This window comes from Musa acuminata, chromosome BXJ2-8, assembly GCF_036884655.1.
Source record: "Musa acuminata AAA Group cultivar baxijiao chromosome BXJ2-8, Cavendish_Baxijiao_AAA, whole genome shotgun sequence".
Lineage (NCBI taxonomy): Eukaryota > Viridiplantae > Streptophyta > Magnoliopsida > Zingiberales > Musaceae > Musa > Musa acuminata.
This window is the reverse complement of record NC_088345.1, coordinates 37,237,946-37,264,918: the sequence shown is the minus strand read 5'-3', so window position 1 is coordinate 37,264,918 and position 26,973 is coordinate 37,237,946. Positions and strand designations below refer to the sequence as shown.

The 26,973-nt window shown below is 52.7% G+C and overlaps 47 non-coding genes across 47 annotated transcripts; all 47 read right to left on the bottom strand.

The window, feature by feature from the left end:
* Positions 1 to 2: 2 nt before the first annotated feature.
* LOC135620465 (5S ribosomal RNA) lies at positions 3 to 121 on the bottom strand. The gene has a single exon (XR_010489706.1). It is a non-coding gene; the product is annotated as a 5S ribosomal RNA (ribosomal RNA).
* Positions 122 to 589: 468 nt separating this feature from the next.
* Positions 590 to 708, bottom strand: LOC135621784 (5S ribosomal RNA). The gene has a single exon (XR_010490942.1). It is a non-coding gene; the product is annotated as a 5S ribosomal RNA (ribosomal RNA).
* Positions 709 to 1,176: 468 nt separating this feature from the next.
* On the bottom strand, positions 1,177 to 1,295 carry LOC135621772 (5S ribosomal RNA). The gene has a single exon (XR_010490931.1). It is a non-coding gene; the product is annotated as a 5S ribosomal RNA (ribosomal RNA).
* A 468-nt stretch (positions 1,296 to 1,763) lies between these two features.
* Positions 1,764 to 1,882, bottom strand: LOC135621760 (5S ribosomal RNA). Its single transcript, XR_010490920.1, has one exon. It is a non-coding gene; the product is annotated as a 5S ribosomal RNA (ribosomal RNA).
* A 468-nt stretch (positions 1,883 to 2,350) lies between these two features.
* LOC135621748 (5S ribosomal RNA) lies at positions 2,351 to 2,469 on the bottom strand. The gene has a single exon (XR_010490909.1). It is a non-coding gene; the product is annotated as a 5S ribosomal RNA (ribosomal RNA).
* A 424-nt stretch (positions 2,470 to 2,893) lies between these two features.
* On the bottom strand, positions 2,894 to 3,012 carry LOC135621662 (5S ribosomal RNA). Its single transcript, XR_010490825.1, has one exon. It is a non-coding gene; the product is annotated as a 5S ribosomal RNA (ribosomal RNA).
* Positions 3,013 to 3,480: 468 nt separating this feature from the next.
* Positions 3,481 to 3,599, bottom strand: LOC135621737 (5S ribosomal RNA). The gene has a single exon (XR_010490898.1). It is a non-coding gene; the product is annotated as a 5S ribosomal RNA (ribosomal RNA).
* Positions 3,600 to 4,047: 448 nt separating this feature from the next.
* Positions 4,048 to 4,166, bottom strand: LOC135621643 (5S ribosomal RNA). The gene has a single exon (XR_010490806.1). It is a non-coding gene; the product is annotated as a 5S ribosomal RNA (ribosomal RNA).
* Positions 4,167 to 4,634: 468 nt separating this feature from the next.
* LOC135620485 (5S ribosomal RNA) lies at positions 4,635 to 4,753 on the bottom strand. Its single transcript, XR_010489728.1, has one exon. It is a non-coding gene; the product is annotated as a 5S ribosomal RNA (ribosomal RNA).
* Positions 4,754 to 5,201: 448 nt separating this feature from the next.
* LOC135621724 (5S ribosomal RNA) lies at positions 5,202 to 5,320 on the bottom strand. The gene has a single exon (XR_010490886.1). It is a non-coding gene; the product is annotated as a 5S ribosomal RNA (ribosomal RNA).
* Positions 5,321 to 5,767: 447 nt separating this feature from the next.
* LOC135620461 (5S ribosomal RNA) lies at positions 5,768 to 5,886 on the bottom strand. Its single transcript, XR_010489701.1, has one exon. It is a non-coding gene; the product is annotated as a 5S ribosomal RNA (ribosomal RNA).
* A 468-nt stretch (positions 5,887 to 6,354) lies between these two features.
* On the bottom strand, positions 6,355 to 6,473 carry LOC135620592 (5S ribosomal RNA). The gene has a single exon (XR_010489834.1). It is a non-coding gene; the product is annotated as a 5S ribosomal RNA (ribosomal RNA).
* Positions 6,474 to 6,941: 468 nt separating this feature from the next.
* LOC135621713 (5S ribosomal RNA) lies at positions 6,942 to 7,060 on the bottom strand. Its single transcript, XR_010490875.1, has one exon. It is a non-coding gene; the product is annotated as a 5S ribosomal RNA (ribosomal RNA).
* A 468-nt stretch (positions 7,061 to 7,528) lies between these two features.
* LOC135621702 (5S ribosomal RNA) lies at positions 7,529 to 7,647 on the bottom strand. The gene has a single exon (XR_010490864.1). It is a non-coding gene; the product is annotated as a 5S ribosomal RNA (ribosomal RNA).
* A 468-nt stretch (positions 7,648 to 8,115) lies between these two features.
* LOC135621691 (5S ribosomal RNA) lies at positions 8,116 to 8,234 on the bottom strand. The gene has a single exon (XR_010490853.1). It is a non-coding gene; the product is annotated as a 5S ribosomal RNA (ribosomal RNA).
* Positions 8,235 to 8,702: 468 nt separating this feature from the next.
* Positions 8,703 to 8,821, bottom strand: LOC135621680 (5S ribosomal RNA). Its single transcript, XR_010490842.1, has one exon. It is a non-coding gene; the product is annotated as a 5S ribosomal RNA (ribosomal RNA).
* Positions 8,822 to 9,289: 468 nt separating this feature from the next.
* Positions 9,290 to 9,408, bottom strand: LOC135621668 (5S ribosomal RNA). Its single transcript, XR_010490831.1, has one exon. It is a non-coding gene; the product is annotated as a 5S ribosomal RNA (ribosomal RNA).
* Positions 9,409 to 9,876: 468 nt separating this feature from the next.
* LOC135621657 (5S ribosomal RNA) lies at positions 9,877 to 9,995 on the bottom strand. Its single transcript, XR_010490820.1, has one exon. It is a non-coding gene; the product is annotated as a 5S ribosomal RNA (ribosomal RNA).
* Positions 9,996 to 10,443: 448 nt separating this feature from the next.
* Positions 10,444 to 10,562, bottom strand: LOC135620683 (5S ribosomal RNA). The gene has a single exon (XR_010489922.1). It is a non-coding gene; the product is annotated as a 5S ribosomal RNA (ribosomal RNA).
* Positions 10,563 to 11,030: 468 nt separating this feature from the next.
* LOC135620851 (5S ribosomal RNA) lies at positions 11,031 to 11,149 on the bottom strand. Its single transcript, XR_010490082.1, has one exon. It is a non-coding gene; the product is annotated as a 5S ribosomal RNA (ribosomal RNA).
* A 448-nt stretch (positions 11,150 to 11,597) lies between these two features.
* On the bottom strand, positions 11,598 to 11,716 carry LOC135621646 (5S ribosomal RNA). Its single transcript, XR_010490809.1, has one exon. It is a non-coding gene; the product is annotated as a 5S ribosomal RNA (ribosomal RNA).
* Positions 11,717 to 12,163: 447 nt separating this feature from the next.
* On the bottom strand, positions 12,164 to 12,282 carry LOC135621734 (5S ribosomal RNA). The gene has a single exon (XR_010490895.1). It is a non-coding gene; the product is annotated as a 5S ribosomal RNA (ribosomal RNA).
* Positions 12,283 to 12,729: 447 nt separating this feature from the next.
* LOC135621635 (5S ribosomal RNA) lies at positions 12,730 to 12,848 on the bottom strand. The gene has a single exon (XR_010490798.1). It is a non-coding gene; the product is annotated as a 5S ribosomal RNA (ribosomal RNA).
* Positions 12,849 to 13,316: 468 nt separating this feature from the next.
* LOC135621732 (5S ribosomal RNA) lies at positions 13,317 to 13,435 on the bottom strand. Its single transcript, XR_010490894.1, has one exon. It is a non-coding gene; the product is annotated as a 5S ribosomal RNA (ribosomal RNA).
* A 468-nt stretch (positions 13,436 to 13,903) lies between these two features.
* On the bottom strand, positions 13,904 to 14,022 carry LOC135621624 (5S ribosomal RNA). Its single transcript, XR_010490787.1, has one exon. It is a non-coding gene; the product is annotated as a 5S ribosomal RNA (ribosomal RNA).
* A 468-nt stretch (positions 14,023 to 14,490) lies between these two features.
* On the bottom strand, positions 14,491 to 14,609 carry LOC135621612 (5S ribosomal RNA). Its single transcript, XR_010490775.1, has one exon. It is a non-coding gene; the product is annotated as a 5S ribosomal RNA (ribosomal RNA).
* A 468-nt stretch (positions 14,610 to 15,077) lies between these two features.
* LOC135621601 (5S ribosomal RNA) lies at positions 15,078 to 15,196 on the bottom strand. Its single transcript, XR_010490763.1, has one exon. It is a non-coding gene; the product is annotated as a 5S ribosomal RNA (ribosomal RNA).
* A 468-nt stretch (positions 15,197 to 15,664) lies between these two features.
* Positions 15,665 to 15,783, bottom strand: LOC135621589 (5S ribosomal RNA). Its single transcript, XR_010490752.1, has one exon. It is a non-coding gene; the product is annotated as a 5S ribosomal RNA (ribosomal RNA).
* A 468-nt stretch (positions 15,784 to 16,251) lies between these two features.
* Positions 16,252 to 16,370, bottom strand: LOC135621578 (5S ribosomal RNA). Its single transcript, XR_010490741.1, has one exon. It is a non-coding gene; the product is annotated as a 5S ribosomal RNA (ribosomal RNA).
* Positions 16,371 to 16,818: 448 nt separating this feature from the next.
* On the bottom strand, positions 16,819 to 16,937 carry LOC135620681 (5S ribosomal RNA). Its single transcript, XR_010489920.1, has one exon. It is a non-coding gene; the product is annotated as a 5S ribosomal RNA (ribosomal RNA).
* A 468-nt stretch (positions 16,938 to 17,405) lies between these two features.
* Positions 17,406 to 17,524, bottom strand: LOC135620850 (5S ribosomal RNA). Its single transcript, XR_010490081.1, has one exon. It is a non-coding gene; the product is annotated as a 5S ribosomal RNA (ribosomal RNA).
* A 448-nt stretch (positions 17,525 to 17,972) lies between these two features.
* LOC135621567 (5S ribosomal RNA) lies at positions 17,973 to 18,091 on the bottom strand. Its single transcript, XR_010490730.1, has one exon. It is a non-coding gene; the product is annotated as a 5S ribosomal RNA (ribosomal RNA).
* Positions 18,092 to 18,538: 447 nt separating this feature from the next.
* LOC135621731 (5S ribosomal RNA) lies at positions 18,539 to 18,657 on the bottom strand. Its single transcript, XR_010490893.1, has one exon. It is a non-coding gene; the product is annotated as a 5S ribosomal RNA (ribosomal RNA).
* Positions 18,658 to 19,104: 447 nt separating this feature from the next.
* LOC135621555 (5S ribosomal RNA) lies at positions 19,105 to 19,223 on the bottom strand. The gene has a single exon (XR_010490719.1). It is a non-coding gene; the product is annotated as a 5S ribosomal RNA (ribosomal RNA).
* Positions 19,224 to 19,691: 468 nt separating this feature from the next.
* On the bottom strand, positions 19,692 to 19,810 carry LOC135621544 (5S ribosomal RNA). The gene has a single exon (XR_010490708.1). It is a non-coding gene; the product is annotated as a 5S ribosomal RNA (ribosomal RNA).
* Positions 19,811 to 20,258: 448 nt separating this feature from the next.
* On the bottom strand, positions 20,259 to 20,377 carry LOC135621735 (5S ribosomal RNA). The gene has a single exon (XR_010490896.1). It is a non-coding gene; the product is annotated as a 5S ribosomal RNA (ribosomal RNA).
* Positions 20,378 to 20,845: 468 nt separating this feature from the next.
* LOC135620641 (5S ribosomal RNA) lies at positions 20,846 to 20,964 on the bottom strand. Its single transcript, XR_010489880.1, has one exon. It is a non-coding gene; the product is annotated as a 5S ribosomal RNA (ribosomal RNA).
* A 448-nt stretch (positions 20,965 to 21,412) lies between these two features.
* On the bottom strand, positions 21,413 to 21,531 carry LOC135621533 (5S ribosomal RNA). The gene has a single exon (XR_010490697.1). It is a non-coding gene; the product is annotated as a 5S ribosomal RNA (ribosomal RNA).
* A 447-nt stretch (positions 21,532 to 21,978) lies between these two features.
* Positions 21,979 to 22,097, bottom strand: LOC135621729 (5S ribosomal RNA). Its single transcript, XR_010490891.1, has one exon. It is a non-coding gene; the product is annotated as a 5S ribosomal RNA (ribosomal RNA).
* A 447-nt stretch (positions 22,098 to 22,544) lies between these two features.
* Positions 22,545 to 22,663, bottom strand: LOC135621522 (5S ribosomal RNA). The gene has a single exon (XR_010490686.1). It is a non-coding gene; the product is annotated as a 5S ribosomal RNA (ribosomal RNA).
* Positions 22,664 to 23,111: 448 nt separating this feature from the next.
* Positions 23,112 to 23,230, bottom strand: LOC135621511 (5S ribosomal RNA). Its single transcript, XR_010490675.1, has one exon. It is a non-coding gene; the product is annotated as a 5S ribosomal RNA (ribosomal RNA).
* A 447-nt stretch (positions 23,231 to 23,677) lies between these two features.
* LOC135621728 (5S ribosomal RNA) lies at positions 23,678 to 23,796 on the bottom strand. Its single transcript, XR_010490890.1, has one exon. It is a non-coding gene; the product is annotated as a 5S ribosomal RNA (ribosomal RNA).
* A 447-nt stretch (positions 23,797 to 24,243) lies between these two features.
* LOC135621499 (5S ribosomal RNA) lies at positions 24,244 to 24,362 on the bottom strand. Its single transcript, XR_010490663.1, has one exon. It is a non-coding gene; the product is annotated as a 5S ribosomal RNA (ribosomal RNA).
* A 468-nt stretch (positions 24,363 to 24,830) lies between these two features.
* LOC135621488 (5S ribosomal RNA) lies at positions 24,831 to 24,949 on the bottom strand. Its single transcript, XR_010490651.1, has one exon. It is a non-coding gene; the product is annotated as a 5S ribosomal RNA (ribosomal RNA).
* A 448-nt stretch (positions 24,950 to 25,397) lies between these two features.
* LOC135621642 (5S ribosomal RNA) lies at positions 25,398 to 25,516 on the bottom strand. The gene has a single exon (XR_010490805.1). It is a non-coding gene; the product is annotated as a 5S ribosomal RNA (ribosomal RNA).
* A 468-nt stretch (positions 25,517 to 25,984) lies between these two features.
* On the bottom strand, positions 25,985 to 26,103 carry LOC135621477 (5S ribosomal RNA). Its single transcript, XR_010490639.1, has one exon. It is a non-coding gene; the product is annotated as a 5S ribosomal RNA (ribosomal RNA).
* A 448-nt stretch (positions 26,104 to 26,551) lies between these two features.
* LOC135621641 (5S ribosomal RNA) lies at positions 26,552 to 26,670 on the bottom strand. Its single transcript, XR_010490804.1, has one exon. It is a non-coding gene; the product is annotated as a 5S ribosomal RNA (ribosomal RNA).
* Between the last annotated feature and the right edge of the window lie 303 nt (positions 26,671 to 26,973).

Here is a 26,973-nt window from a genome sequence, read left to right as displayed (position 1 = left end):
AAGGAGTGCAACACGAGGACTTCCCAGGGGGTCACCCATCCTAGTACTACTCTCGCCCAAGCACGCTTAACTTCGGAGTTCTGATGGGATCCGGTGCTTTAGTGCTGGTATGATCGCACTCGTTTTGTGTGCGTCGTCCCTCGCCTTTGTACTCTCGAACGATCTCGGAATCGCCATTGTCGGATCTCTCCGATGCCCACGAGGCCGACCGCGTACCGGACACGGCAAGCGCGCGCCGAAACCATCGGGACTTTCTCGAACGAACTCGGAATCGCTATTGCGGCCCCATTCCGGAAAGCTCTCTCCGAGCCCCACGAGACTGACTGCGTAGCGGTCACGGCAAATTCCGAGGCCCAAAACCATCGCCTCGGAGGCCGACGGGAGAGGTTTTGGCCGCTCGGGGCGCAAAAACGAGTGCAACAGGGGGTCACCCATCCTAGAACCACTGTATGTTTATGAAGAAATTTTTAGATGATGATTTCATTATTCTCCTGCTATATGTTAATGACAAATTTATTGTTGGCCATAATGCTGGAAAAATTGAAAAGCTTAAAAGAGGGTTCTAAGTAAGTCTTTTGGGGCGTAAAAAGGAGTGCAACACGAGGACTTCCCAGGGGGTCACCCATCCTAGTACTACTCTCGCCCAAGCACGCTTAACTTCGGAGTTCTGATGGGATCCGGTGCTTTAGTGCTGGTATGATCGCACTCGTTTTGTGTGCGTCGTCCCTCGCCTTTGTACTCTCGAACGATCTCGGAATCGCCATTGTCGGATCTCTCCGATGCCCACGAGGCCGACCGCGTACCGGACACGGCAAGCGCGCGCCGAAACCATCGGGACTTTCTCGAACGAACTCGGAATCGCTATTGCGGCCCCATTCCGGAAAGCTCTCTCCGAGCCCCACGAGACTGACTGCGTAGCGGTCACGGCAAATTCCGAGGCCCAAAACCATCGCCTCGGAGGCCGACGGGAGAGGTTTTGGCCGCTCGGGGCGCAAAAACGAGTGCAACAGGGGGTCACCCATCCTAGAACCACTGTATGTTTATGAAGAAATTTTTAGATGATGATTTCATTATTCTCCTGCTATATGTTAATGACAAATTTATTGTTGGCCATAATGCTGGAAAAATTGAAAAGCTTAAAAGAGGGTTCTAAGTAAGTCTTTTGGGGCGCAAAATGGAGTGCAACACGAGGACTTCCCAGGGGGTCACCCATCCTAGTACTACTCTCGCCCAAGCACGCTTAACTTCGGAGTTCTGATGGGATCCGGTGCTTTAGTGCTGGTATGATCGCACTCGTTTTGTGTGCGTCGTCCCTCGCCTTTGTACTCTCGAACGATCTCGGAATCGCCATTGTCGGATCTCTCCGATGCCCACGAGGCCGACCGCGTACCGGACACGGCAAGCGCGCGCCGAAACCATCGGGACTTTCTCGAACGAACTCGGAATCGCTATTGCGGCCCCATTCCGGAAAGCTCTCTCCGAGCCCCACGAGACTGACTGCGTAGCGGTCACGGCAAATTCCGAGGCCCAAAACCATCGCCTCGGAGGCCGACGGGAGAGGTTTTGGCCGCTCGGGGCGCAAAAACGAGTGCAACAGGGGGTCACCCATCCTAGAACCACTGTATGTTTATGAAGAAATTTTTAGATGATGATTTCATTATTCTCCTGCTATATGTTAATGACATATTTATTGTTGGCCATAATGCTGGAAAAATTGAAAAGCTTAAAAGAGGGTTCTAAGTAAGTCTTTTGGGGCGCAAAAAGGAGTGCAACACGAGGACTTCCCAGGGGGTCACCCATCCTAGTACTACTCTCGCCCAAGCACGCTTAACTTCGGAGTTCTGATGGGATCCGGTGCTTTAGTGCTGGTATGATCGCACTCGTTTTGTTTGCGTCGTCCCTCGCCTTTGTACTCTCGAACGATCTCGGAATCGCCATTGTCGGATCTCTCCGATGCCCACGAGGCCGACCGCGTACCGGACACGGCAAGCGCGCGCCGAAACCATCGGGACTTTCTCGAACGAACTCGGAATCGCTATTGCGGCCCCATTCCGGAAAGCTCTCTCCGAGCCCCACGAGACTGACTGCGTAGCGGTCACGGCAAATTCCGAGGCCCAAAACCATCGCCTCGGAGGCCGACGGGAGAGGTTTTGGCCGCTCGGGGCGCAAAAACGAGTGCAACAGGGGGTCACCCATCCTAGAACCACTGTATGTTTATGAAGAAATTTTTAGATGATGATTTCATTATTCTCCTGCTATATGTTAATGACAAATTTATTGTTGGCCATAATGCTGGAAAAATTGAAAAGCTTAAAAGAGGGTTCTAAGTAAGTCTTTTGGGGCGCAAAAAGGAGTGCAACACGAGGACTTCCCAGGGGGTCACCCATCCTAGTACTACTCTCGCCCAAGCACGCTTAACTTCGGAGTTCTGATGGGATCCGGTGCTTTAGTGCTGGTATGATCGCACTCGTTTTGTTTGCGTCGTCCCTCGCCTTTGTACTCTCGAACGATCTCGGAATCGCCATTGTCGGATCTCTCCGATGCCCACGAGGCCGACCGCGTACCGGACACGGCAAGCGCGCGCCGAAACCATCGGGACTTTCTCGAACGAACTCGGAATCGCTATTGCGGCCCCATTCCGGAAAGCTCTCTCCGAGCCCCACGAGACTGACTGCGTAGCGGTCACGGCAAATTCCGAGGCCCAAAACCATCGCCTCGGAGGCCGACGGGAGAGGTTTTGGCCGCTCGGGGCGCAAAAACGAGTGCAACAGGGGGTCACCCATCCTAGAACCACTGTATGTTTATGAAGAAATTTTTAGATGATGATTTCATTATTCTCCTGCTATATGTTAATGACATATTTATTAACACGAGGACTTTTGGGGCGCAAAAAGGAGTGCAGCACGAGGACTTCCCAGGGGGTCACCCATCCTAGTACTACTCTCGCCCAAGCACGCTTAACTTCGGAGTTCTGATGGGATCCGGTGCTTTAGTGCTGGTATGATCGCACTCGTTTTGTGTGCGTCGTCCCTCGCCTTTGTACTCTCGAACGATCTCGGAATCGCCATTGTCGGATCTCTCCGATGCCCACGAGGCCGACCGCGTACCGGACACGGCAAGCGCGCGCCGAAACCATCGGGACTTTCTCGAACGAACTCGGAATCGCTATTGCGGCCCCATTCCGGAAAGCTCTCTCCGAGCCCCACGAGACTGACTGCGTAGCGGTCACGGCAAATTCCGAGGCCCAAAACCATCGCCTCGGAGGCCGACGGGAGAGGTTTTGGCCGCTCGGGGCGCAAAAACGAGTGCAACAGGGGGTCACCCATCCTAGAACCACTGTATGTTTATGAAGAAATTTTTAGATGATGATTTCATTATTCTCCTGCTATATGTTAATGACATATTTATTGTTGGCCATAATGCTGGAAAAATTGAAAAGCTTAAAAGAGGGTTCTAAGTAAGTCTTTTGGGGCGCAAAAAGGAGTGCAACACGAGGACTTCCCAGGGGGTCACCCATCCTAGTACTACTCTCGCCCAAGCACGCTTAACTTCGGAGTTCTGATGGGATCCGGTGCTTTAGTGCTGGTATGATCGCACTCGTTTTGTTTGCGTCGTCCCTCGCCTTTGTACTCTCGAACGATCTCGGAATCGCCATTGTCGGATCTCTCCGATGCCCATGAGGCCGACCGCGTACCGGACACGGCAAGCGCGCGCCGAAACCATCGGGACTTTCTCGAACGAACTCGGAATCGCTATTGCGGCCCCATTCCGGAAAGCTCTCTCCGAGCCCCACGAGACTGACTGCGTAGCGGTCACGGCAAATTCCGAGGCCCTAAACCATCGCCTCGGAGGCCGACGGGAGAGGTTTTGGCCGCTCGGGGCGCAAAAACGAGTGCAACAGGGGGTCACCCATCCTAGAACCACTGTATGTTTATGAAGAAATTTTTAGATGATGATTTCATTATTCTCCTGCTATATGTTAATGACATATTTATTGTTGGCCATAATGCTGGAAAAATTGAAAAGCTTAAAAGAGGGGCGCAAAAAGGAGTGCAACACGAGGACTTCCCAGGGGGTCACCCATCCTAGTACTACTCTCGCCCAAGCACGCTTAACTTCGGAGTTCTGATGGGATCCGGTGCTTTAGTGCTGGTATGATCGCAATCGTTTTGTGTGCGTCGTCCCTCGCCTTTGTACTCTCGAACGATCTCGGAATCGCCATTGTCGGATCTCTCCGATGCCCACGAGGCCGACCGCGTACCGGACACGGCAAGCGCGCGCCGAAACCATCGGGACTTTCTCGAACGAACTCGGAATCGCTATTGCGGCCCCATTCCGGAAAGCTCTCTCCGAGCCCCACGAGACTGACTGCGTAGCGGTCACGGCAAATTCCGAGGCCCAAAACCATCGCCTCGGAGGCCGACGGGAGAGGTTTTGGCCGCTCGGGGCGCAAAAACGAGTGCAACAGGGGGTCACCCATCCTAGAACCACTGTATGTTTATGAAGAAATTTTTAGATGATGATTTCATTATTCTCCTGCTATATGTTAATGACATATTTATTGTTGGCCATAATGCTGGAAAAATTGAAAAGCTTAAAAGAGGGTTCTAAGTAAGTCTTTTGGGGCGCAAAAAGGAGTGCAACACGAGGACTTCCCAGGGGGTCACCCATCCTAGTACTACTCTCGCCCAAGCACGCTTAACTTCGGAGTTCTGATGGGATCCGTTGCTTTAGTGCTGGTATGATCGCACTCGTTTTGTGTGCGTCGTCCCTCGCCTTTGTACTCTCGAACGATCTCGGAATCGCCATTGTCGGATCTCTCCGATGCCCACGAGGCCGACCGCGTACCGGACACGGCAAGCGCGCGCCGAAACCATCGGGACTTTCTCGAACGAACTCGGAATCGCTATTGCGGCCCCATTCCGGAAAGCTCTCTCCGAGCCCCACGAGACTGACTGCGTAGCGGTCACGGCAAATTCCGAGGCCCAAAACCATCGCCTCGGAGGCCGACGGGAGAGGTTTTGGCCGCTCGGGGCGCAAAAACGAGTGCAACAGGGGGTCACCCATCCTAGAACCACTGTATGTTTATGAAGAAATTTTTAGATGATGATTTCATTATTCTCCTGCTATATGTTAATGACATATTTATTGTTGGCCATAATGCTGGAAAAATTGAAAAGCTTAAAAGAGGGGCGCAAAAAGGAGTGCAACACGAGGACTTCCCAGGGGGTCACCCATCCTAGTACTACTCTCGCCCAAGCACGCTTAACTTCGGAGTTCTGATGGGATCCGGTGCTTTAGTGCTGGTATGATCGCACTCGTTTTGTGTGCGTCGTCCCTCGCCTTTGTACTCTCGAACGATCTCGGAATCGCCATTGTCGGATCTCTCCGATGCCCACGAGGCCGACCGCGTACCGGACACGGCAAGCGCGCGCCGAAACCATCGGGACTTTCTCGAACGAACTCGGAATCGCTATTGCGGCCCCATTCCGGAAAGCTCTCTCCGAGCCCCACGAGACTGACTGCGTAGCGGTCACGGCAAATTCCGAGGCCCAAAACCATCGCCTCGGAGGCCGACGGGAGAGGTTTTGGCCGCTCGGGGCGCAAAAACGAGTGCAACAGGGGTCACCCATCCTAGAACCACTGTATGTTTATGAAGAAATTTTTAGATGATGATTTCATTATTCTCCTGCTATATGTTAATGACATATTTATTGTTGGCCATAATGCTGGAAAAATTGAAAAGCTTAAAAGAGGGGCGCAAAAAGGAGTGTAACACGAGGACTTCCCAGGGGGTCACCCATCCTAGTACTACTCTCGCCCAAGCACGCTTAACTTCGGAGTTCTGATGGGATCCGGTGCTTTAGTGCTGGTATGATCGCACTCGTTTTGTGTGCGTCGTCCCTCGCCTTTGTACTCTCGAACGATCTCGGAATCGCCATTGTCGGATCTCTCCGATGCCCACGAGGCCGACCGCGTACCGGACACGGCAAGCGCGCGCCGAAACCATCGGGACTTTCTCGAACGAACTCGGAATCGCTATTGCGGCCCCATTCCGGAAAGCTCTCTCCGAGCCCCACGAGACTGACTGCGTAGCGGTCACGGCAAATTCCGAGGCCCAAAACCATCGCCTCGGAGGCCGACGGGAGAGGTTTTGGCCGCTCGGGGCGCAAAAACGAGTGCAACAGGGGGTCACCCATCCTAGAACCACTGTATGTTTATGAAGAAATTTTTAGATGATGATTTCATTATTCTCCTGCTATATGTTAATGACAAATTTATTGTTGGCCATAATGCTGGAAAAATTGAAAAGCTTAAAAGAGGGTTCTAAGTAAGTCTTTTGGGGCGTAAAAAGGAGTGCAACACGAGGACTTCCCAGGGTGTCACCCATCCTAGTACTACTCTCGCCCAAGCACGCTTAACTTCGGAGTTCTGATGGGATCCGGTGCTTTAGTGCTGGTATGATCGCACTCGTTTTGTGTGCGTCGTCCCTCGCCTTTGTACTCTCGAACGATCTCGGAATCGCCATTGTCGGATCTCTCCGATGCCCACGAGGCCGACCGCGTACCGGACACGGCAAGCGCGCGCCGAAACCATCGGGACTTTCTCGAACGAACTCGGAATCGCTATTGCGGCCCCATTCCGGAAAGCTCTCTCCGAGCCCCACGAGACTGACTGCGTAGCGGTCACGGCAAATTCCGAGGCCCAAAACCATCGCCTCGGAGGCCGACGGGAGAGGTTTTGGCCGCTCGGGGCGCAAAAACGAGTGCAACAGGGGGTCACCCATCCTAGAACCACTGTATGTTTATGAAGAAATTTTTAGATGATGATTTCATTATTCTCCTGCTATATGTTAATGACAAATTTATTGTTGGCCATAATGCTGGAAAAATTGAAAAGCTTAAAAGAGGGTTCTAAGTAAGTCTTTTGGGGCGTAAAAAGGAGTGCAACACGAGGACTTCCCAGGGGGTCACCCATCCTAGTACTACTCTCGCCCAAGCACGCTTAACTTCGGAGTTCTGATGGGATCCGGTGCTTTAGTGCTGGTATGATCGCACTCGTTTTGTGTGCGTCGTCCCTCGCCTTTGTACTCTCGAACGATCTCGGAATCGCCATTGTCGGATCTCTCCGATGCCCACGAGGCCGACCGCGTACCGGACACGGCAAGCGCGCGCCGAAACCATCGGGACTTTCTCGAACGAACTCGGAATCGCTATTGCGGCCCCATTCCGGAAAGCTCTCTCCGAGCCCCACGAGACTGACTGCGTAGCGGTCACGGCAAATTCCGAGGCCCAAAACCATCGCCTCGGAGGCCGACGGGAGAGGTTTTGGCCGCTCGGGGCGCAAAAACGAGTGCAACAGGGGGTCACCCATCCTAGAACCACTGTATGTTTATGAAGAAATTTTTAGATGATGATTTCATTATTCTCCTGCTATATGTTAATGACAAATTTATTGTTGGCCATAATGCTGGAAAAATTGAAAAGCTTAAAAGAGGGTTCTAAGTAAGTCTTTTGGGGCGCAAAATGGAGTGCAACACGAGGACTTCCCAGGGGGTCACCCATCCTAGTACTACTCTCGCCCAAGCACGCTTAACTTCGGAGTTCTGATGGGATCCGGTGCTTTAGTGCTGGTATGATCGCACTCGTTTTGTGTGCGTCGTCCCTCGCCTTTGTACTCTCGAACGATCTCGGAATCGCCATTGTCGGATCTCTCCGATGCCCACGAGGCCGACCGCGTACCGGACACGGCAAGCGCGCGCCGAAACCATCGGGACTTTCTCGAACGAACTCGGAATCGCTATTGCGGCCCCATTCCGGAAAGCTCTCTCCGAGCCCCACGAGACTGACTGCGTAGCGGTCACGGCAAATTCCGAGGCCCAAAACCATCGCCTCGGAGGCCGACGGGAGAGGTTTTGGCCGCTCGGGGCGCAAAAACGAGTGCAACAGGGGGTCACCCATCCTAGAACCACTGTATGTTTATGAAGAAATTTTTAGATGATGATTTCATTATTCTCCTGCTATATGTTAATGACATATTTATTGTTGGCCATAATGCTGGAAAAATTGAAAAGCTTAAAAGAGGGTTCTAAGTAAGTCTTTTGGGGCGCAAAAAGGAGTGCAACACGAGGACTTCCCAGGGGGTCACCCATCCTAGTACTACTCTCGCCCAAGCACGCTTAACTTCGGAGTTCTGATGGGATCCGGTGCTTTAGTGCTGGTATGATCGCACTCATTTTGTGTGCGTCGTCCCTCGCCTTTGTACTCTCGAACGATCTCGGAATCGCCATTGTCGGATCTCTCCGATGCCCACGAGGCCGACCGCGTACCGGACACGGCAAGCGCGCGCCGAAACCATCGGGACTTTCTCGAACGAACTCGGAATCGCTATTGCGGCCCCATTCCGGAAAGCTCTCTCCGAGCCCCACGAGACTGACTGCGTAGCGGTCACGGCAAATTCCGAGGCCCAAAACCATCGCCTCGGAGGCCGACGGGAGAGGTTTTGGCCGCTCGGGGCGCAAAAACGAGTGCAACAGGGGGTCACCCATCCTAGAACCACTGTATGTTTATGAAGAAATTTTTAGATGATGATTTCATTATTCTCCTGCTATATGTTAATGACAAATTTATTGTTGGCCATAATGCTGGAAAAATTGAAAAGCTTAAAAGAGGGTTCTAAGTAAGTCTTTTGGGGCGTAAAAAGGAGTGCAACACGAGGACTTCCCAGGGGGTCACCCATCCTAGTACTACTCTCGCCCAAGCACGCTTAACTTCGGAGTTCTGATGGGATCCGGTGCTTTAGTGCTGGTATGATCGCACTCGTTTTGTTTGCGTCGTCCCTCGCCTTTGTACTCTCGAACGATCTCGGAATCGCCATTGTCGGATCTCTCCGATGCCCACGAGGCCGACCGCGTACCGGACACGGCAAGCGCGCGCCGAAACCATCGGGACTTTCTCGAACGAACTCGGAATCGCTATTGCGGCCCCATTCCGGAAAGCTCTCTCCGAGCCCCACGAGACTGACTGCGTAGCGGTCACGGCAAATTCCGAGGCCCAAAACCATCGCCTCGGAGGCCGACGGGAGAGGTTTTGGCCGCTCGGGGCGCAAAAACGAGTGCAACAGGGGGTCACCCATCCTAGAACCACTGTATGTTTATGAAGAAATTTTTAGATGATGATTTCATTATTCTCCTGCTATATGTTAATGACAAATTTATTGTTGGCCATAATGCTGGAAAAATTGAAAAGCTTAAAAGAGGGTTCTAAGTAAGTCTTTTGGGGCGCAAAAAGGAGTGCAACACGAGGACTTCCCAGGGGGTCACCCATCCTAGTACTACTCTCGCCCAAGCACGCTTAACTTCGGAGTTCTGATGGGATCCGGTGCTTTAGTGCTGGTATGATCGCACTCGTTTTGTTTGCGTCGTCCCTCGCCTTTGTACTCTCGAACGATCTCGGAATCGCCATTGTCGGATCTCTCCGATGCCCACGAGGCCGACCGCGTACCGGACACGGCAAGCGCGCGCCGAAACCATCGGGACTTTCTCGAACGAACTCGGAATCGCTATTGCGGCCCCATTCCGGAAAGCTCTCTCCGAGCCCCACGAGACTGACTGCGTAGCGGTCACGGCAAATTCCGAGGCCCAAAACCATCGCCTCGGAGGCCGACGGGAGAGGTTTTGGCCGCTCGGGGCGCAAAAACGAGTGCAACAGGGGGTCACCCATCCTAGAACCACTGTATGTTTATGAAGAAATTTTTAGATGATGATTTCATTATTCTCCTGCTATATGTTAATGACATATTTATTGTTGGCCATAATGCTGGAAAAATTGAAAAGCTTAAAAGAGGGTTCTAAGTAAGTCTTTTGGGGCGCAAAAAGGAGTGCAACACGAGGACTTCCCAGGGGGTCACCCATCCTAGTACTACTCTCGCCCAAGCACGCTTAACTTCGGAGTTCTGATGGGATCCGGTGCTTTAGTGCTGGTATGATCGCACTCGTTTTGTTTGCGTCGTCCCTCGCCTTTGTACTCTCGAACGATCTCGGAATCGCCATTGTCGGATCTCTCCGATGCCCACGAGGCCGACCGCGTACCGGACACGGCAAGCGCGCGCCGAAACCATCGGGACTTTCTCGAACGAACTCGGAATCGCTATTGCGGCCCCATTCCGGAAAGCTCTCTCCGAGCCCCACGAGACTGACTGCGTAGCAGTCACGGCAAATTCCGAGGCCCTAAACCATCGCCTCGGAGGCCGACGGGAGAGGTTTTGGCCGCTCGGGGCGCAAAAACGAGTGCAACAGGGGGTCACCCATCCTAGAACCACTGTATGTTTATGAAGAAATTTTTAGATGATGATTTCATTATTCTCCTGCTATATGTTAATGACATATTTATTGTTGGCCATAATGCTGGAAAAATTGAAAAGCTTAAAAGAGGGGCGCAAAAAGGAGTGCAACACGAGGACTTCCCAGGGGGTCACCCATCCTAGTACTACTCTCGCCCAAGCACGCTTAACTTCGGAGTTTTGATGGGATCCGGTGCTTTAGTGCTGGTATGATCGCAATCGTTTTGTGTGCGTCGTCCCTCGCCTTTGTACTCTCGAACGATCTCGGAATCGCCATTGTCGGATCTCTCCGATGCCCACGAGGCCGACCGCGTACCGGACACGGCAAGCGCGCGCCGAAACCATCGGGACTTTCTCGAACGAACTCGGAATCGCTATTGCGGCCCCATTCCGGAAAGCTCTCTCCGAGCCCCACGAGACTGACTGCGTAGCGGTCACGGCAAATTCCGAGGCCCAAAACCATCGCCTCGGAGGCCGACGGGAGAGGTTTTGGCCGCTCGGGGCGCAAAAACGAGTGCAACAGGGGGTCACCCATCCTAGAACCACTGTATGTTTATGAAGAAATTTTTAGATGATGATTTCATTATTCTCCTGCTATATGTTAATGACATATTTATTGTTGGCCATAATGCTGGAAAAATTGAAAAGCTTAAAAGAGGGTTCTAAGTAAGTCTTTTGGGGCGCAAAAAGGAGTGCAACACGAGGACTTCCCAGGGGGTCACCCATCCTAGTACTACTCTCGCCCAAGCACGCTTAACTTCGAAGTTCTGATGGGATCCGTTGCTTTAGTGCTGGTATGATCGCACTGGTTTTGTGTGCGTCGTCCCTCGCCTTTGTACTCTCGAACGATCTCGGAATCGCCATTGTCGGATCTCTCCGATGCCCACGAGGCCGACCGCGTACCGGACACGGCAAGCGCGCGCCGAAACCATCGGGACTTTCTCGAACGAACTCGGAATCGCTATTGCGGCCCCATTCCGGAAAGCTCTCTCCGAGCCCCACGAGACTGACTGCGTAGCGGTCACGGCAAATTCCGAGGCCCAAAACCATCGCCTCGGAGGCCGACGGGAGAGGTTTTGGCCGCTCGGGGCGCAAAAACGAGTGCAACAGGGGGTCACCCATCCTAGAACCACTGTATGTTTATGAAGAAATTTTTAGATGATGATTTCATTATTCTCCTGCTATATGTTAATGACATATTTATTGTTGGCCATAATGCTGGAAAAATTGAAAAGCTTAAAAGAGGGGCGCAAAAAGGAGTGCAACACGAGGACTTCCCAGGGGGTCACCCATCCTAGTACTACTCTCGCCCAAGCACGCTTAACTTCGGAGTTCTGATGGGATCCGGTGCTTTAGTGCTGGTATGATCGCACTCGTTTTGTTTGCGTCGTCCCTCGCCTTTGTACTCTCGAACGATCTCGGAATCGCCATTGTCGGATCTCTCCGATGCCCACGAGGCCGACCGCGTACCGGACACAGCAAGCGCGCGCCGAAACCATCGGGACTTTCTCGAACGAACTCGGAATCGCTATTGCGGCCCCATTCCGGAAAGCTCTCTCCGAGCCCCACGAGACTGACTGCGTAGCGGTCACGGCAAATTCCGAGGCCCAAAACCATCGCCTCGGAGGCCGACGGGAGAGGTTTTGGCCGCTCGGGGCGCAAAAACGAGTGCAACAGGGGTCACCCATCCTAGAACCACTGTATGTTTATGAAGAAATTTTTAGATGATGATTTCATTATTCTCCTGCTATATGTTAATGACATATTTATTGTTGGCCATAATGCTGGAAAAATTGAAAAGCTTAAAAGAGGGGCGCAAAAAGGAGTGCAACACGAGGACTTCCCAGGGGGTCACCCATCCTAGTACTACTCTCGCCCAAGCACGCTTAACTTCGAAGTTCTGATGGGATCCGGTGCTTTAGTGCTGGTATGATCGCACTCGTTTTGTGTGCGTCGTCCCTCGCCTTTGTACTCTCGAACGATCTCGGAATCGCCATTGTCGGATCTCTCCGATGCCCACGAGGCCGACCGCGTACCGGACACGGCAAGCGCGCGCCGAAACCATCGGGACTTTCTCGAACGAACTCGGAATCGCTATTGCGGCCCCATTCCGGAAAGCTCTCTCCGAGCCCCACGAGACTGACTGCGTAGCGGTCACGGCAAATTCCGAGGCCCAAAACCATCGCCTCGGAGGCCGACGGGAGAGGTTTTGGCCGCTCGGGGCGCAAAAACGAGTGCAACAGGGGTCACCCATCCTAGAACCACTGTATGTTTATGAAGAAATTTTTAGATGATGATTTCATTATTCTCCTGCTATATGTTAATGACATATTTATTGTTGGCCATAATGCTGGAAAAATTGAAAAGCTTAAAAGAGGGGCGCAAAAAGGAGTGCAACACGAGGACTTCCCAGGGGGTCACCCATCCTAGTACTACTCTCGCCCAAGCACGCTTAACTTCGGAGTTCTGATGGGATCCGGTGCTTTAGTGCTGGTATGATCGCACTCGTTTTGTGTGCGTCGTCCCTCGCCTTTGTACTCTCGAACGATCTCGGAATCGCCATTGTCGGATCTCTCCGATGCCCACGAGGCCGACCGCGTACCGGACACGGCAAGCGCGCGCCGAAACCATCGGGACTTTCTCGAACGAACTCGGAATCGCTATTGCGGCCCCATTCCGGAAAGCTCTCTCCGAGCCCCACGAGACTGACTGCGTAGCGGTCACGGCAAATTCCGAGGCCCAAAACCATCGCCTCGGAGGCCGACGGGAGAGGTTTTGGCCGCTCGGGGCGCAAAAACGAGTGCAACAGGGGGTCACCCATCCTAGAACCACTGTATGTTTATGAAGAAATTTTTAGATGATGATTTCATTATTCTCCTGCTATATGTTAATGACAAATTTATTGTTGGCCATAATGCTGGAAAAATTGAAAAGCTTAAAAGAGGGTTCTAAGTAAGTCTTTTGGGGCGTAAAAAGGAGTGCAACACGAGGACTTCCCAGGGGGTCACCCATCCTAGTACTACTCTCGCCCAAGCACGCTTAACTTCGAAGTTCTGATGGGATCCGGTGCTTTAGTGCTGGTATGATCGCACTCGTTTTGTGTGCGTCGTCCCTCGCCTTTGTACTCTCGAACGATCTCGGAATCGCCATTGTCGGATCTCTCCGATGCCCACGAGGCCGACCGCGTACCGGACACGGCAAGCGCGCGCCGAAACCATCGGGACTTTCTCGAACGAACTCGGAATCGCTATTGCGGCCCCATTCCGGAAAGCTCTCTCCGAGCCCCACGAGACTGACTGCGTAGCGGTCACGGCAAATTCCGAGGCCCAAAACCATCGCCTCGGAGGCCGACGGGAGAGGTTTTGGCCGCTCGGGGCGCAAAAACGAGTGCAACAGGGGGTCACCCATCCTAGAACCACTGTATGTTTATGAAGAAATTTTTAGATGATGATTTCATTATTCTCCTGCTATATGTTAATGACAAATTTATTGTTGGCCATAATGCTGGAAAAATTGAAAAGCTTAAAAGAGGGTTCTAAGTAAGTCTTTTGGGGCGCAAAATGGAGTGCAACACGAGGACTTCCCAGGGGGTCACCCATCCTAGTACTACTCTCGCCCAAGCACGCTTAACTTCGGAGTTCTGATGGGATCCGGTGCTTTAGTGCTGGTATGATCGCACTCGTTTTGTGTGCGTCGTCCCTCGCCTTTGTACTCTCGAACGATCTCGGAATCGCCATTGTCGGATCTCTCCGATGCCCACGAGGCCGACCGCGTACCGGACACGGCAAGCGCGCGCCGAAACCATCGGGACTTTCTCGAACGAACTCGGAATCGCTATTGCGGCCCCATTCCGGAAAGCTCTCTCCGAGCCCCACGAGACTGACTGCGTAGCGGTCACGGCAAATTCCGAGGCCCAAAACCATCGCCTCGGAGGCCGACGGGAGAGGTTTTGGCCGCTCGGGGCGCAAAAACGAGTGCAACAGGGGGTCACCCATCCTAGAACCACTGTATGTTTATGAAGAAATTTTTAGATGATGATTTCATTATTCTCCTGCTATATGTTAATGACATATTTATTGTTGGCCATAATGCTGGAAAAATTGAAAAGCTTAAAAGAGGGTTCTAAGTAAGTCTTTTGGGGCGCAAAAAGGAGTGCAACACGAGGACTTCCCAGGGGGTCACCCATCCTAGTACTACTCTCGCCCAAGCACGCTTAACTTCGGAGTTCTGATGGGATCCGGTGCTTTAGTGCTGGTATGATCGCACTCATTTTGTGTGCGTCGTCCCTCGCCTTTGTACTCTCGAACGATCTCGGAATCGCCATTGTCGGATCTCTCCGATGCCCACGAGGCCGACCGCGTACCGGACACGGCAAGCGCGCGCCGAAACCATCGGGACTTTCTCGAACGAACTCGGAATCGCTATTGCGGCCCCATTCCGGAAAGCTCTCTCCGAGCCCCACGAGACTGACTGCGTAGCGGTCACGGCAAATTCCGAGGCCCAAAACCATCGCCTCGGAGGCCGACGGGAGAGGTTTTGGCCGCTCGGGGCGCAAAAACGAGTGCAACAGGGGGTCACCCATCCTAGAACCACTGTATGTTTATGAAGAAATTTTTAGATGATGATTTCATTATTCTCCTGCTATATGTTAATGACAAATTTATTGTTGGCCATAATGCTGGAAAAATTGAAAAGCTTAAAAGAGGGTTCTAAGTAAGTCTTTTGGGGCGTAAAAAGGAGTGCAACACGAGGACTTCCCAGGGGGTCACCCATCCTAGTACTACTCTCGCCCAAGCACGCTTAACTTCGGAGTTCTGATGGGATCCGGTGCTTTAGTGCTGGTATGATCGCACTCGTTTTGTTTGCGTCGTCCCTCGCCTTTGTACTCTCGAACGATCTCGGAATCGCCATTGTCGGATCTCTCCGATGCCCACGAGGCCGACCGCGTACCGGACACGGCAAGCGCGCGCCGAAACCATCGGGACTTTCTCGAACGAACTCGGAATCGCTATTGCGGCCCCATTCCGGAAAGCTCTCTCCGAGCCCCACGAGACTGACTGCGTAGCGGTCACGGCAAATTCCGAGGCCCAAAACCATCGCCTCGGAGGCCGACGGGAGAGGTTTTGGCCGCTCGGGGCGCAAAAACGAGTGCAACAGGGGGTCACCCATCCTAGAACCACTGTATGTTTATGAAGAAATTTTTAGATGATGATTTCATTATTCTCCTGCTATATGTTAATGACAAATTTATTGTTGGCCATAATGCTGGAAAAATTGAAAAGCTTAAAAGAGGGTTCTAAGTAAGTCTTTTGGGGCGCAAAAAGGAGTGCAACACGAGGACTTCCCAGGGGGTCACCCATCCTAGTACTACTCTCGCCCAAGCACGCTTAACTTCGGAGTTCTGATGGGATCCGGTGCTTTAGTGCTGGTATGATCGCACTCGTTTTGTTTGCGTCGTCCCTCGCCTTTGTACTCTCGAACGATCTCGGAATCGCCATTGTCGGATCTCTCCGATGCCCACGAGGCCGACCGCGTACCGGACACGGCAAGCGCGCGCCGAAACCATCGGGACTTTCTCGAACGAACTCGGAATCGCTATTGCGGCCCCATTCCGGAAAGCTCTCTCCGAGCCCCACGAGACTGACTGCGTAGCGGTCACGGCAAATTCCGAGGCCCAAAACCATCGCCTCGGAGGCCGACGGGAGAGGTTTTGGCCGCTCGGGGCGCAAAAACGAGTGCAACAGGGGGTCACCCATCCTAGAACCACTGTATGTTTATGAAGAAATTTTTAGATGATGATTTCATTATTCTCCTGCTATATGTTAATGACATATTTATTGTTGGCCATAATGCTGGAAAAATTGAAAAGCTTAAAAGAGGGTTCTAAGTAAGTCTTTTGGGGCGCAAAAAGGAGTGCAACACGAGGACTTCCCAGGGGGTCACCCATCCTAGTACTACTCTCGCCCAAGCACGCTTAACTTCGGAGTTCTGATGGGATCCGGTGCTTTAGTGCTGGTATGATCGCACTCGTTTTGTTTGCGTCGTCCCTCGCCTTTGTACTCTCGAACGATCTCGGAATCGCCATTGTCGGATCTCTCCGATGCCCACGAGGCCGACCGCGTACCGGACACGGCAAGCGCGCGCCGAAACCATCGGGACTTTCTCGAACGAACTCGGAATCGCTATTGCGGCCCCATTCCGGAAAGCTCTCTCCGAGCCCCACGAGACTGACTGCGTAGCAGTCACGGCAAATTCCGAGGCCCTAAACCATCGCCTCGGAGGCCGACGGGAGAGGTTTTGGCCGCTCGGGGCGCAAAAACGAGTGCAACAGGGGGTCACCCATCCTAGAACCACTGTATGTTTATGAAGAAATTTTTAGATGATGATTTCATTATTCTCCTGCTATATGTTAATGACATATTTATTGTTGGCCATAATGCTGGAAAAATTGAAAAGCTTAAAAGAGGGGCGCAAAAAGGAGTGCAACACGAGGACTTCCCAGGGGGTCACCCATCCTAGTACTACTCTCGCCCAAGCACGCTTAACTTCGGAGTTTTGATGGGATCCGGTGCTTTAGTGCTGGTATGATCGCAATCGTTTTGTGTGCGTCGTCCCTCGCCTTTGTACTCTCGAACGATCTCGGAATCGCCATTGTCGGATCTCTCCGATGCCCACGAGGCCGACCGCGTACCGGACACGGCAAGCGCGCGCCGAAACCATCGGGACTTTCTCGAACGAACTCGGAATCGCTATTGCGGCCCCATTCCGGAAAGCTCTCTCCGAGCCCCACGAGACTGACTGCGTAGCGGTCACGGCAAATTCCGAGGCCCAAAACCATCGCCTCGGAGGCCGACGGGAGAGGTTTTGGCCGCTCGGGGCGCAAAAACGAGTGCAACAGGGGGTCACCCATCCTAGAACCACTGTATGTTTATGAAGAAATTTTTAGATGATGATTTCATTATTCTCCTGCTATATGTTAATGACATATTTATTGTTGGCCATAATGCTGGAAAAATTGAAAAGCTTAAAAGAGGGTTCTAAGTAAGTCTTTTGGGGCGCAAAAAGGAGTGCAACACGAGGACTTCCCAGGGGGTCACCCATCCTAGTACTACTCTCGCCCAAGCACGCTTAACTTCGAAGTTCTGATGGGATCCGTTGCTTTAGTGCTGGTATGATCGCACTGGTTTTGTGTGCGTCGTCCCTCGCCTTTGTACTCTCGAACGATCTCGGAATCGCCATTGTCGGATCTCTCCGATGCCCACGAGGCCGACCGCGTACCGGACACGGCAAGCGCGCGCCGAAACCATCGGGACTTTCTCGAACGAACTCGGAATCGCTATTGCGGCCCCATTCCGGAAAGCTCTCTCCGAGCCCCACGAGACTGACTGCGTAGCGGTCACGGCAAATTCCGAGGCCCAAAACCATCGCCTCGGAGGCCGACGGGAGAGGTTTTGGCCGCTCGGGGCGCAAAAACGAGTGCAACAGGGGGTCACCCATCCTAGAACCACTGTATGTTTATGAAGAAATTTTTAGATGATGATTTCATTATTCTCCTGCTATATGTTAATGACATATTTATTGTTGGCCATAATGCTGGAAAAATTGAAAAGCTTAAAAGAGGGGCGCAAAAAGGAGTGCAACACGAGGACTTCCCAGGGGGTCACCCATCCTAGTACTACTCTCGCCCAAGCACGCTTAACTTCGGAGTTCTGATGGGATCCGGTGCTTTAGTGCTGGTATGATCGCACTCGTTTTGTTTGCGTCGTCCCTCGCCTTTGTACTCTCGAACGATCTCGGAATCGCCATTGTCGGATCTCTCCGATGCCCACGAGGCCGACCGCGTACCGGACACGGCAAGCGCGCGCCGAAACCATCGGGACTTTCTCGAACGAACTCGGAATCGCTATTGCGGCCCCATTCCGGAAAGCTCTCTCCGAGCCCCACGAGACTGACTGCGTAGCGGTCACGGCAAATTCCGAGGCCCAAAACCATCGCCTCGGAGGCCGACGGGAGAGGTTTTGGCCGCTCGGGGCGCAAAAACGAGTGCAACAGGGGTCACCCATCCTAGAACCACTGTATGTTTATGAAGAAATTTTTAGATGATGATTTCATTATTCTCCTGCTATATGTTAATGACATATTTATTGTTGGCCATAATGCTGGAAAAATTGAAAAGCTTAAAAGAGGGGCGCAAAAAGGAGTGCAACACGAGGACTTCCCAGGGGGTCACCCATCCTAGTACTACTCTCGCCCAAGCACGCTTAACTTCGAAGTTCTGATGGGATCCGGTGCTTTAGTGCTGGTATGATCGCACTCGTTTTGTGTGCGTCGTCCCTCGCCTTTGTACTCTCGAACGATCTCGGAATCGCCATTGTCGGATCTCTCCGATGCCCACGAGGCCGACCGCGTACCGGACACGGCAAGCGCGCGCCGAAACCATCGGGACTTTCTCGAACGAACTCGGAATCGCTATTGCGGCCCCATTCCGGAAAGCTCTCTCCGAGCCCCACGAGACTGACTGCGTAGCGGTCACGGCAAATTCCGAGGCCCAAAACCATCGCCTCGGAGGCCGACGGGAGAGGTTTTGGCCGCTCGGGGCGCAAAAACGAGTGCAACAGGGGTCACCCATCCTAGAACCACTGTATGTTTATGAAGAAATTTTTAGATGATGATTTCATTATTCTCCTGCTATATGTTAATGACATATTTATTGTTGGCCATAATGCTGGAAAAATTGAAAAGCTTAAAAGAGGGGCGCAAAAAGGAGTGCAACACGAGGACTTCCCAGGGGGTCACCCATCCTAGTACTACTCTCGCCCAAGCACGCTTAACTTCGGAGTTCTGATGGGATCCGGTGCTTTAGTGCTGGTATGATCGCACTCGTTTTGTGTGCGTCGTCCCTCGCCTTTGTACTCTCGAACGATCTCGGAATCGCCATTGTCGGATCTCTCCGATGCCCACGAGGCCGACCGCGTACCGGACACGGCAAGCGCGCGCCGAAACCATCGGGACTTTCTCGAACGAACTCGGAATCGCTATTGCGGCCCCATTCCGGAAAGCTCTCTCCGAGCCCCACGAGACTGACTGCGTAGCGGTCACGGCAAATTCCGAGGCCCAAAACCATCGCCTCGGAGGCCGACGGGAGAGGTTTTGGCCGCTCGGGGCGCAAAAACGAGTGCAACAGGGGGTCACCCATCCTAGAACCACTGTATGTTTATGAAGAAATTTTTAGATGATGATTTCATTATTCTCCTGCTATATGTTAATGACATATTTATTGTTGGCCATAATGCTGGAAAAATTGAAAAGCTTAAAAGAGGGTTCTAAGTAAGTCTTTTGGGGCGCAAAAAGGAGTGCAACACGAGGACTTCCCAGGGGGTCACCCATCCTAGTACTACTCTCGCCCAAGCACGCTTAACTTCGGAGTTCTGATGGGATCCGGTGCTTTAGTGCTGGTATGATCGCACTCGTTTTGTTTGCGTCGTCCCTCGCCTTTGTACTCTCGAACGATCTCGGAATCGCCATTGTCGGATCTCTCCGATGCCCACGAGGCCGACCGCGTACCGGACACGGCAAGCGCGCGCCGAAACCATCGGGACTTTCTCGAACGAACTCGGAATCGCTATTGCGGCCCCATTCCGGAAAGCTCTCTCCGAGCCCCACGAGACTGACTGCGTAGCAGTCACGGCAAATTCCGAGGCCCTAAACCATCGCCTCGGAGGCCGACGGGAGAGGTTTTGGCCGCTCGGGGCGCAAAAACGAGTGCAACAGGGGGTCACCCATCCTAGAACCACTGTATGTTTATGAAGAAATTTTTAGATGATGATTTCATTATTCTCCTGCTATATGTTAATGACATATTTATTGTTGGCCATAATGCTGGAAAAATTGAAAAGCTTAAAAGAGGGGCGCAAAAAGGAGTGCAACACGAGGACTTCCCAGGGGGTCACCCATCCAAGTACTACTCTCGCCCAAGCACGCTTAACTTCGGAGTTCTGATGGGATCCGGTGCTTTAGTGCTGGTATGATCGCAATCGTTTTGTGTGCGTCGTCCCTCGCCTTTGTACTCTCGAACGATCTCGGAATCGCCATTGTCGGATCTCTCCGATGCCCACGAGGCCGACCGCGTACCGGACACGGCAAGCGCGCGCCGAAACCATCGGGACTTTCTCGAACGAACTCGGAATCGCTATTGCGGCCCCATTCCGGAAAGCTCTCTCCGAGCCCCACGAGACTGACTGCGTAGCGGTCACGGCAAATTCCGAGGCCCAAAACCATCGCCTCGGAGGCCGACGGGAGAGGTTTTGGCCGCTCGGGGCGCAAAAACGAGTGCAACAGGGGGTCACCCATCCTAGAACCACTGTATGTTTATGAAGAAATTTTTAGATGATGATTTCATTATTCTCCTGCTATATGTTAATGACATATTTATTGTTGGCCATAATGCTGGAAAAATTGAAAAGCTTAAAAGAGGGTTCTAAGTAAGTCTTTTGGGGCGCAAAAAGGAGTGCAACACGAGGACTTCCCAGGGGGTCACCCATCCTAGTACTACTCTCGCCCAAGCACGCTTAACTTCGAAGTTCTGATGGGATCCGTTGCTTTAGTGCTGGTATGATCGCACTCGTTTTGTGTGCGTCGTCCCTCGCCTTTGTACTCTCGAACGATCTCGGAATCGCCATTGTCGGATCTCTCCGATGCCCACGAGGCCGACCGCGTACCGGACACGGCAAGCGCGCGCCGAAACCATCGGGACTTTCTCGAACGAACTCGGAATCGCTATTGCGGCCCCATTCCGGAAAGCTCTCTCCGAGCCCCACGAGACTGACTGCGTAGCGGTCACGGCAAATTCCGAGGCCCAAAACCATCGCCTCGGAGGCCGACGGGAGAGGTTTTGGCCGCTCGGGGCGCAAAAACGAGTGCAACAGGGGGTCACCCATCCTAGAACCACTGTATGTTTATGAAGAAATTTTTAGATGATGATTTCATTATTCTCCTGCTATATGTTAATGACATATTTATTGTTGGCCATAATGCTGGAAAAATTGAAAAGCTTAAAAGAGGGGCGCAAAAAGGAGTGCAACACGAGGACTTCCCAGGGGGTCACCCATCCTAGTACTACTCTCGCCCAAGCACGCTTAACTTCGGAGTTCTGATGGGATCCGGTGCTTTAGTGCTGGTATGATCGCACTCGTTTTGTGTGCGTCGTCCCTCGCCTTTGTACTCTCGAACGATCTCGGAATCGCCATTGTCGGATCTCTCCGATGCCCACGAGGCCGACCGCGTACCGGACACGGCAAGCGCGCGCCGAAACCATCGGGACTTTCTCGAACGAACTCGGAATCGCTATTGCGGCCCCATTCCGGAAAGCTCTCTCCGAGCCCCACGAGACTGACTGCGTAGCGGTCACGGCAAATTCCGAGGCCCAAAACCATCGCCTCGGAGGCCGACGGGAGAGGTTTTGGCCGCTCGGGGCGCAAAAACGAGTGCAACAGGGGTCACCCATCCTAGAACCACTGTATGTTTATGAAGAAATTTTTAGATGATGATTTCATTATTCTCCTGCTATATGTTAATGACATATTTATTGTTGGCCATAATGCTGGAAAAATTGAAAAGCTTAAAAGAGGGGCGCAAAAAGGAGTGCAACACGAGGACTTCCCAGGGGGTCACCCATCCTAGTACTACTCTCGCCCAAGCACGCTTAACTTCGAAGTTCTGATGGGATCCGGTGCTTTAGTGCTGGTATGATCGCACTCGTTTTGTGTGCGTCGTCCCTCGCCTTTGTACTCTCGAACGATCTCGGAATCGCCATTGTCGGATCTCTCCGATGCCCACGAGGCCGACCGCGTACCGGACACGGCAAGCGCGCGCCGAAACCATCGGGACTTTCTCGAACGAACTCGGAATCGCTATTGCGGCCCCATTCCGGAAAGCTCTCTCCGAGCCCCACGAGACTGACTGCGTAGCGGTCACGGCAAATTCCGAGGCCCAAAACCATCGCCTCGGAGGCCGACGGGAGAGGTTTTGGCCGCTCGGGGCGCAAAAACGAGTGCAACAGGGGTCACCCATCCTAGAACCACTGTATGTTTATGAAGAAATTTTTAGATGATGATTTCATTATTCTCCTGCTATATGTTAATGACATATTTATTGTTGGCCATAATGCTGGAAAAATTGAAAAGCTTAAAAGAGGGGCGCAAAAAGGAGTGCAACACGAGGACTTCCCAGGGGGTCACCCATCCTAGTACTACTCTCGCCCAAGCACGCTTAACTTCGGAGTTCTGATGGGATCCGGTGCTTTAGTGCTGGTATGATCGCACTCGTTTTGTGTGCGTCGTCCCTCGCCTTTGTACTCTCGAACGATCTCGGAATCGCCATTGTCGGATCTCTCCGATGCCCACGAGGCCGACCGCGTACCGGACACGGCAAGCGCGCGCCGAAACCATCGGGACTTTCTCGAACGAACTCGGAATCGCTATTGCGGCCCCATTCCGGAAAGCTCTCTCCGAGCCCCACGAGACTGACTGCGTAGCGGTCACGGCAAATTCCGAGGCCCAAAACCATCGCCTCGGAGGCCGACGGGAGAGGTTTTGGCCGCTCGGGGCGCAAAAACGAGTGCAACAGGGGGTCACCCATCCTAGAACCACTGTATGTTTATGAAGAAATTTTTAGATGATGATTTCATTATTCTCCTGCTATATGTTAATGACATATTTATTGTTGGCCATAATGCTGGAAAAATTGAAAAGCTTAAAAGAGGGGCGCAAAAAGGAGTGCAACACGAGGACTTCCCAGGGGGTCACCCATCCTAGTACTACTCTCGCCCAAGCACGCTTAACTTCGGAGTTCTGATGGGATCCGGTGCTTTAGTGCTGGTATGATCGCACTCGTTTTGTGTGCGTCGTCCCTCGCCTTTGTACTCTCGAACGATCTCGGAATCGCCATTGTCGGATCTCTCCGATGCCCACGAGGCCGACCGCGTACCGGACACGGCAAGCGCGCGCCGAAACCATCGGGACTTTCTCGAACGAACTCGGAATCGCTATTGCGGCCCCATTCCGGAAAGCTCTCTCCGAGCCCCACGAGACTGACTGCGTAGCGGTCACGGCAAATTCCGAGGCCCAAAACCATCGCCTCGGAGGCCGACGGGAGAGGTTTTGGCCGCTCGGGGCGCAAAAACGAGTGCAACAGGGGTCACCCATCCTAGAACCACTGTATGTTTATGAAGAAATTTTTAGATGATGATTTCATTATTCTCCTGCTATATGTTAATGACATATTTATTGTTGGCCATAATGCTGGAAAAATTGAAAAGCTTAAAAGAGGGGCGCAAAAAGGAGTGCAACACGAGGACTTCCCAGGGGGTCACCCATCCTAGTACTACTCTCGCCCAAGCACGCTTAACTTCGAAGTTCTGATGGGATCCGGTGCTTTAGTGCTGGTATGATCGCACTCGTTTTGTGTGCGTCGTCCCTCGCCTTTGTACTCTCGAACGATCTCGGAATCGCCATTGTCGGATCTCTCCGATGCCCACGAGGCCGACCGCGTACCGGACACGGCAAGCGCGCGCCGAAACCATCGGGACTTTCTCGAACGAACTCGGAATCGCTATTGCGGCCCCATTCCGGAAAGCTCTCTCCGAGCCCCACGAGACTGACTGCGTAGCGGTCACGGCAAATTCCGAGGCCCAAAACCATCGCCTCGGAGGCCGACGGGAGAGGTTTTGGCCGCTCGGGGCGCAAAAACGAGTGCAACAGGGGTCACCCATCCTAGAACCACTGTATGTTTATGAAGAAATTTTTAGATGATGATTTCATTATTCTCCTGCTATATGTTAATGACATATTTATTGTTGGCCATAATGCTGGAAAAATTGAAAAGCTTAAAAGAGGGGCGCAAAAAGGAGTGCAACACGAGGACTTCCCAGGGGGTCACCCATCCTAGTACTACTCTCGCCCAAGCACGCTTAACTTCGGAGTTCTGATGGGATCCGGTGCTTTAGTGCTGGTATGATCGCACTCGTTTTGTGTGCGTCGTCCCTCGCCTTTGTACTCTCGAACGATCTCGGAATCGCCATTGTCGGATCTCTCCGATGCCCACGAGGCCGACCGCGTACCGGACACGGCAAGCGCGCGCCGAAACCATCGGGACTTTCTCGAACGAACTCGGAATCGCTATTGCGGCCCCATTCCGGAAAGCTCTCTCCGAGCCCCACGAGACTGACTGCGTAGCGGTCACGGCAAATTCCGAGGCCCAAAACCATCGCCTCGGAGGCCGACGGGAGAGGTTTTGGCCGCTCGGGGCGCAAAAACGAGTGCAACAGGGGGTCACCCATCCTAGAACCACTGTATGTTTATGAAGAAATTTTTAGATGATGATTTCATTATTCTCCTGCTATATGTTAATGACATATTTATTGTTGGCCATAATGCTGGAAAAATTGAAAAGCTTAAAAGAGGGTTCTAAGTAAGTCTTTTGGGGCGCAAAAAGGAGTGCAACACGAGGACTTCCCAGGGGGTCACCCATCCTAGTACTACTCTCGCCCAAGCACGCTTAACTTCGGAGTTCTGATGGGATCCGGTGCTTTAGTGCTGGTATGATCGCACTCGTTTTGTTTGCGTCGTCCCTCGCCTTTGTACTCTCGAACGATCTCGGAATCGCCATTGTCGGATCTCTCCGATGCCCACGAGGCCGACCGCGTACCGGACACGGCAAGCGCGCGCCGAAACCATCGGGACTTTCTCGAACGAACTCGGAATCGCTATTGCGGCCCCATTCCGGAAAGCTCTCTCCGAGCCCCACGAGACTGACTGCGTAGCAGTCACGGCAAATTCCGAGGCCCTAAACCATCGCCTCGGAGGCCGACGGGAGAGGTTTTGGCCGCTCGGGGCGCAAAAACGAGTGCAACAGGGGGTCACCCATCCTAGAACCACTGTATGTTTATGAAGAAATTTTTAGATGATGATTTCATTATTCTCCTGCTATATGTTAATGACATATTTATTGTTGGCCATAATGCTGGAAAAATTGAAAAGCTTAAAAGAGGGGCGCAAAAAGGAGTGCAACACGAGGACTTCCCAGGGGGTCACCCATCCTAGTACTACTCTCGCCCAAGCACGCTTAACTTCGGAGTTCTGATGGGATCCGGTGCTTTAGTGCTGGTATGATCGCAATCGTTTTGTGTGCGTCGTCCCTCGCCTTTGTACTCTCGAACGATCTCGGAATCGCCATTGTCGGATCTCTCCGATGCCCACGAGGCCGACCGCGTACCGGACACGGCAAGCGCGCGCCGAAACCATCGGGACTTTCTCGAACGAACTCGGAATCGCTATTGCGGCCCCATTCCGGAAAGCTCTCTCCGAGCCCCACGAGACTGACTGCGTAGCGGTCACGGCAAATTCCGAGGCCCAAAACCATCGCCTCGGAGGCCGACGGGAGAGGTTTTGGCCGCTCGGGGCGCAAAAACGAGTGCAACAGGGGGTCACCCATCCTAGAACCACTGTATGTTTATGAAGAAATTTTTAGATGATGATTTCATTATTCTCCTGCTATATGTTAATGACATATTTATTGTTGGCCATAATGCTGGAAAAATTGAAAAGCTTAAAAGAGGGTTCTAAGTAAGTCTTTTGGGGCGCAAAAAGGAGTGCAACACGAGGACTTCCCAGGGGGTCACCCATCCTAGTACTACTCTCGCCCAAGCACGCTTAACTTCGGAGTTCTGATGGGATCCGGTGCTTTAGTGCTGGTATGATCGCACTCGTTTTGTTTGCGTCGTCCCTCGCCTTTGTACTCTCGAACGATCTCGGAATCGCCATTGTCGGATCTCTCCGATGCCCACGAGGCCGACCGCGTACCGGACACGGCAAGCGCGCGCCGAAACCATCGGGACTTTCTCGAACGAACTCGGAATCGCTATTGCGGCCCCATTCCGGAAAGCTCTCTCCGAGCCCCACGAGACTGACTGCGTAGCAGTCACGGCAAATTCCGAGGCCCTAAACCATCGCCTCGGAGGCCGACGGGAGAGGTTTTGGCCGCTCGGGGCGCAAAAACGAGTGCAACAGGGGGTCACCCATCCTAGAACCACTGTATGTTTATGAAGAAATTTTTAGATGATGATTTCATTATTCTCCTGCTATATGTTAATGACATATTTATTGTTGGCCATAATGCTGGAAAAATTGAAAAGCTTAAAAGAGGGGCGCAAAAAGGAGTGCAACACGAGGACTTCCCAGGGGGTCACCCATCCTAGTACTACTCTCGCCCAAGCACGCTTAACTTCGGAGTTCTGATGGGATCCGGTGCTTTAGTGCTGGTATGATCGCAATCGTTTTGTGTGCGTCGTCCCTCGCCTTTGTACTCTCGAACGATCTCGGAATCGCCATTGTCGGATCTCTCCGATGCCCACGAGGCCGACCGCGTACCGGACACGGCAAGCGCGCGCCGAAACCATCGGGACTTTCTCGAACGAACTCGGAATCGCTATTGCGGCCCCATTCCGGAAAGCTCTCTCCGAGCCCCACGAGACTGATTGCGTAGCGGTCACGGCAAATTCCGAGGCCCAAAACCATCGCCTCGGAGGCCGACGGGAGAGGTTTTGGCCGCTCGGGGCGCAAAAACGAGTGCAACAGG